At 43.8% G+C, this 6,000-nt stretch overlaps 1 protein-coding gene across 1 annotated transcript in view; it reads left to right on the top strand.

The window, feature by feature from the left end:
* The first annotated feature begins 1,265 nt into the window (after nt 1-1,265).
* Nucleotides 1,266-6,000, top strand: part of SPON1 (spondin 1) — a 312,023-nt gene continuing 307,288 nt past the window's right edge. The window contains exon 1 of the mRNA XM_079928892.1: nt 1,266-1,606. The gene's annotated coding sequence lies outside the window, so the exon portion shown is untranslated. The remainder of the gene's footprint in view (nt 1,607-6,000) is intronic.

The following is a 6,000-nucleotide window of genomic DNA, read 5'->3' as shown; positions in this document are numbered from 1 at the left end:
GCTCTCAGCGTGGAACTCTATGTCAAATCTGCTTACATGAGAGTTACACGCTTACTACATGAGGAGCACCTGCTACAGGAAGGCATGTGGAGAAAGTCTGAGTGCTATCATGGAGTCTTTTTTTAATCCTAGAAGAATGCAATGTTTTACACGGGTTAAAATGAGAAACTCCCCATTTTTACAACTTTTGAAGCAAAAGTTATCAACATGGTTAAAGTCAAGCTATAGAACCACAGAAATCAGCTAGGATGTGAAGGTTTTAATACATGAAAATAGTCTTTTGGTCAATTAAGGTGACAAAAAGTAACATTTTCACATGTTCCTTTCAGTGAAGTAATTAATTAGTCAGGAGGAAAGGTGGTCAAACAAAGAATCATTCCACAAAGAGAAATATCACAAAATATAAAGTATTTTGTTATTACTTTTTACTACCTTTCTTGTAGGAGTTCATAGGAGGAAAGGGAAAATATTTCTGTAGAATCTTCAGAAAACCTTTTCATGCGGGCTGATTCCAAATACATAAAAGAGAGTAGAGACTTTTGAAAGGAACTTTTAAAAATAATGGGTAAGTGGTTTTTTTCCCTTGAAAATTGTTACACTGTGTGATTTTAAAACATCTTAAATCCTCAAACGGAAATCCACTGAAATGCAGTCATTTCATTGTAGGATACACTGAAAGTAAAATTTAACCCAGTGACTGTGCATCAAAGTGAGAAAGATTATATGCTAGAATGGCACTTGGAGCCCATTTCATGGTCCTCAGAGCTGACTGCCACAGAGCACCTTGGGAGCAAGCTTTCAATGCCAATGTGTAATTATTCATATTCATCTTAGCCATGAGATATGACTCCTACATTTATATAAAGGAGAAAAGAAAGTCATTTTCTAAGTTTGTTTCCACAGCAACAATATTCCATACTTTCTTCTTCTGTGTCTAAACATGAACAAGCTTCAACTAGAGGGAGTGTAATAGGGAAGAATCTTTGTTTTCTTTTATAAGTTAATCACTAAAGGGCTGTTACCTATAAGCTTAAATTACACATAATGGCCCATCTCTGGGAACCCTGCCTCCCAAGTAATGAGCATTAAGCTAAATAACTGTTGTTTAGGTCACAGGAAACATCCTGACTAGGACCACCTGTGAATGGCTGCAGGCAAGACGAAATTAACACACCCCTTCCGGGGTCTGGCCGGAACCAGAACTTTACTCCCTCCCCTTTTAGTATAAAAGAAGCCTGAACGCTAACTCCGGAAAGCTGGTTCTTTGGGGCGGTAGGCCGTCGTTTTCTGCGTCTGCTGGTTTCCAACTGAAGTCGCTACTCTTTGCTCGAACAACTCATCTCTTGATTTATTGGCCTGTTGTGCAGTGAGCAGTATGAGCTTGGACTCAGTAACAAATATTGGTAAAGCCAGCCAGGAGGCTAGTTGCTCATGGCCAGCTGACCCCGGTTGGGGAATTCTTGGGTAAGGCCCTAGCAGCTGCTGGGACCACTTGTCCTGAGGATCTGCCCCTAGAAATTCCCCCGAAGCAGCCCTGGCTGCCCCAGTGCATCGCAATTGGAGCAAGCAGTCAACATTTGGGAGTCGACGGGCTCAATACAGTGGGGTAAGTCACTTTGGTGTGTACAACTGGAAACTTTATTTTCTTTACCTTTGGGGCTTTTCCTCTGGAATAAGCCAATTGTTTTGTATTTGGGGTACCCTGTTGGAGAGAGGAAGTAGTTGCTGAATTTTTACCTGATTTGTGAACAAGTTTCTTTGGATGCTAGCCTTTATGTGCGCCGTTTGTGTTTTGCTTGTCTTTTATTCTGTCTTTAAAAATTGGAGAATGTTTCAACTATCCGTAAAGAAAGTCCTCTGAGGTGAGTTTTGGATAAGTGGTCTGGTTACAGCTATGAGCTCATGACTAAGAGGAAGATGAACAGTGTGTGGCCACAGTACCTGTTCGGATCTCCACAAGGGGGTTAGTCAGGGACTCTGTGTACCACATATTGCCACCCATGCTGTGTTAATTACGTTGATTGTGATCTCCTGTGTTGTTGGTATATGTAAAATCCCGAGACTAAACTTGAGGGTTTACGTAGGGTTTTCTGTTTGTCCTTTGAGTTTTTTGTTTCATTTTGTTTTGGTACCGTTTCTCCATTTACAGCCATATCAGTTTTGTGATATTTGAAACTCTTACTGATGTCAAACGGAAGAACAAGAGAAAAAAACCCGTCTGCTCTTGTCCCAGAGTGCGACATTCCCAGGGAGAAGAGAAAGGTTCCACTTGGTTCCTAAAATCACCAAAAGCCCCAGCCCAGAATTCAGACCGGTTGGTTGATGCCAAGGCAAAATGGTTAGAGAGAATCAGTTGCTATTTGTGGTTTCACAGTAAAATGCTGAGTGATGGTGGCCTTTGAATGGCTCTATACAATCCAGCAATTAGAGTTTCCGTGAAGAAGTGGGGAAGAATGATGAAATCCTCTGTGTGCAAGCATTTGTGCCGTTACATCAGGGAAAATGAGAAAAGGAAGGGAATGAGAGTGAGGATATGTTGCTTCAAACCTTAACTCCTCCGCCTGAGCTAGCTGTCCCAATCTCTCTGCCTTTATGCCAATATATTGACACCTTCCCCCGCCTCCCATTCCTATCCAGCCCCAGTTCCCGACACTGGGGCTCAGGAAGCAAAGAAAATGAGGCAATGAAATCTTAAAAGCCAGGATTGGGGTGGGCGAAGAAATGCCAAAGGAGGTTCCTTATAGGGATCAATTAGAAAATCCTGTGCTCCTGGGGCACAGGGACCTGGTCTGGTATTGCCATCTAAGACCTGACAGGGCATCCAGTTTGGGCCAGGAGCCACTCCCAGGGCAGGGCAATTTCCCTTATGTGGTTATCTAATAGGGTGTCTAAATATAAACAGCCAGCCAGCTGGGTTTCTCAGACTTGTTTAATTGGAAAGATTGCAATCCTCCTTATAGGGAGGAACCCCTCCAAATTCTTCTATTTTTGCTACCCACCACCCTTCCTGGGCAGGCATACACATTCTTCTCAATATGATGCTTACAGGAGACGAAAGGAGTATGGTCATTGATGAGGCCAGGGAAGAAGCATACCAGCTCCACCTAATAGACCTAAAGGGTATACCTGAAGCTCAATTGGCCATACCCACAGCTGAACCAAATTGGGACCCCAATGAAGGGAGAAGGCCCATATTAGTGCACTGCACTCAATTGCTCTTGGCAGGGCTTTGAAAGGGGGAACCAAAGCAAAAGAGTTTGAATAAAACTCAAGAAATTCAGCAAAAACCAGAAGACCCCTCTGAATTTTTGGAAAGGATTTCTCAGGCCTACAGGCATTATACTGATGCAGATCCTGAGGCCCCTGAAAATACAGGTTGCAAATTTGACCTTTTGGGGGCAAAGCGCCTCAGGTATCAGGAGTAATTTTCAAAAATTAGAGGGTACATTTGAAATGAACTCTTGTCAATTGGGGGGGTGGGGCGACTGTACTGTGCCATTTTATACAAAGAAGTTGAGCGTCCATGGATTTTGGTATCCACAGGGGGTCCTAGAACCAACCCCCTCTTCCTCCCCGCCCCCCCCCATACAATGGCGCGCTGTATATGCTATAGCAGAGGTACATTTGGAGTGTTAGGAGGGAGCAAATAATGGCCTGAGGAATTCACGGGTATTTGATCTAGATCTTGAATAACTGAAGAACTTTTGCCAAAAGAGAGAGAGAACAATTAAGGCAAAGAGAATTATACATGTGGAAACATACAAGTGGAGGTATGAGAGCAATGCCATTGAGAAAAGCCCTTTGGGGTGGCTGGAAGAGGGACAGGGTAGAGAGGATAGGGACCGCAGCATGAGGGTAGGAAAGCAGGGCAGGGCTGTTCAGGAAGGACCATGTGTGCCTAACTCAAGGGTGAGGATTTGATCTTGTAGAGGATCCACCAAACCTAAAGCAGAGGCATGATCAGATCTGCTGCTAGAATATTCCCCTGAGCTGCCAAGTAAACAACGGGAATAATTGGAAGAACTGGGGGGAAAGGAGGTAGAGAGATACAGCTAAGAGCTCAGTATATCGAAGATTTGAGAATTTACTAAGATCTGAAAACAGACGTATAGGCTTTGGCTCCTAATTAGATTACTCAGCTAAAGTTAGTTCACTTGTTTTCATCTCCTGTCCCTTGCCTTCCCAATCTTGTTTAACCCCAGGGTGGGCAGTTGACCTGGAGCTAATCATTGGCCAGGATTTTACAGATGAGGAATTTAGGTGTGACAAGAAAAATGATGAGCCCAAATTTCTTTTTTTTTTATTATCTTTTTTTTATTTTTTATAGTGTTTATTTTTACATATTGACAGTTTGCTTTATTTATTTATTTATGGCTGTGTTGGGTCTTCGTTTCTGTGCGAGGGCTTTCTCTAGTTGTGGCAAGCGGGGGCCACTCTTCATCGCGGTGCGTGGGCCTCTCACTATCACGGCCTCTCTTGTTGCAGAGCACAGGCTCAGTAGTTGTGGCTCACGGGCCCAGTTGCTCCGCGGCATGTGGGATCTTCCCAGACCAGGGCTCGAACCCGTGTCCCCTGCATTGGCAGGCAGATTCTCAACCACTGCGCCACCAGGGAAGCCCAGCCCAAATTTCTAACACTAGTAAGTGGCAAGATTGAAATTTGAACCCAGGTGTTCGGACTCCATAAGCTGGATGTGTTATTACCACTCTATGCCACCTCTAACTGAGAGAGAGGTTTGTTGTAAGGATTAAATGAGAGGATATATGTCTCATGCTGAGATGATGTAAGTAACCTTTTGATTCCTTACTCCTCTCCCTGTGTCTGTCCTCCTGGTCTGGGACCTTAACCTGGTTACTTCCCATTTTTCAGAGTCTCACATGGGCCCTTGCAGCTCAGTATTTACCTTCACCCCGAAGCTAGAATTGCTCTCTGTGGTCTTTAGATTTTCTAATCCTAGGCCCAAACACAGACTCTCCCAGGACTTCTCATGAAAGGTGCCTCCCACTGGCGCTTTGTGAAATATCTGAACCTCTTCAAAACAGCCATTCCTGCTCTTTCCCCCTTAAGTAAGTACGCAAGGTGGGATGCCACAGGGCTCCTCTTGACCAGAGATCTTGCTGGTTACAGAGATATTGATCAATGTTGCTGAGATGCCAGTCTACTACCTACAGCTGTCCTACCCAAAGTTGTGAGCCAGTTGGCCCAGAACGGTCCAGTCCATTGGCTGGCCAGTGACCATTTCAATTCTCTTTCTCCCTCTCACTTGAACTTGCATTAAGAGACTCAGACTGAGATTCTGGAACTTGGAGGTCAGGGGGAGTAGAGCTTGGGTTCTGCTTATGAGCCCAGGAGAGCTGGACTACACAGGCAAGAGTTGAAGGCCAGTGCAGCCCTTAACCTTGGGTCCTGACTTTCATTTACATTGACCCTCTGGCTATACTTTCTGCTCCTGGGATCTGAGATATCCCCTGTCTACTTCCAATAAGCTCTCGTTTGGGGTTTGTGTCATTTTCAATAGGTTTCTGTTTCTTACAGTCACGTCCTCCCTGACTGTTGTATAAGCATGGCTGCTATTCTCCTGTATGAGTTTTATGCGTGCTCAGCTGTAAACCCCATCAGAGCCAGATGAAGAAAAAATGTCAGGGGGAGTGATGAAACCCATACTGAGACTCAGCATTTGAAAGTAGACTTCACTGCTCATAGCTTATAACAATGTAAAACAGGCTGTTTCTGTTGTGTCACCCCCCTTTTTTTAAACCTCTGGTTAGTTCATGCCAAAGATCTCTACAAAGCATTTCTCCACCTCCAGTTGGCTTAAAATATTTGGCAAGCCTTAGTCTAACCATTTTGCTAAGGTATGAGAAGTCATTATAATGACTAATTTATAAGTCCTAAGAATAATTGTACTGGAGAACATACATGTAGAGTAGAGGTTAATAAATTTTAGGATTCAGATACTGAATCTGTTTGTAATTGTTGTATGCCTGCATACACACACAT

Source organism: Stenella coeruleoalba (assembly GCF_951394435.1).
Source record: "Stenella coeruleoalba genome assembly, chromosome: 8".
Lineage (NCBI taxonomy): Eukaryota > Metazoa > Chordata > Mammalia > Artiodactyla > Delphinidae > Stenella > Stenella coeruleoalba.
The sequence above is the reverse complement of the archived record's forward strand: the minus strand, read 5'-3'. Positions and strand labels throughout refer to the sequence as shown.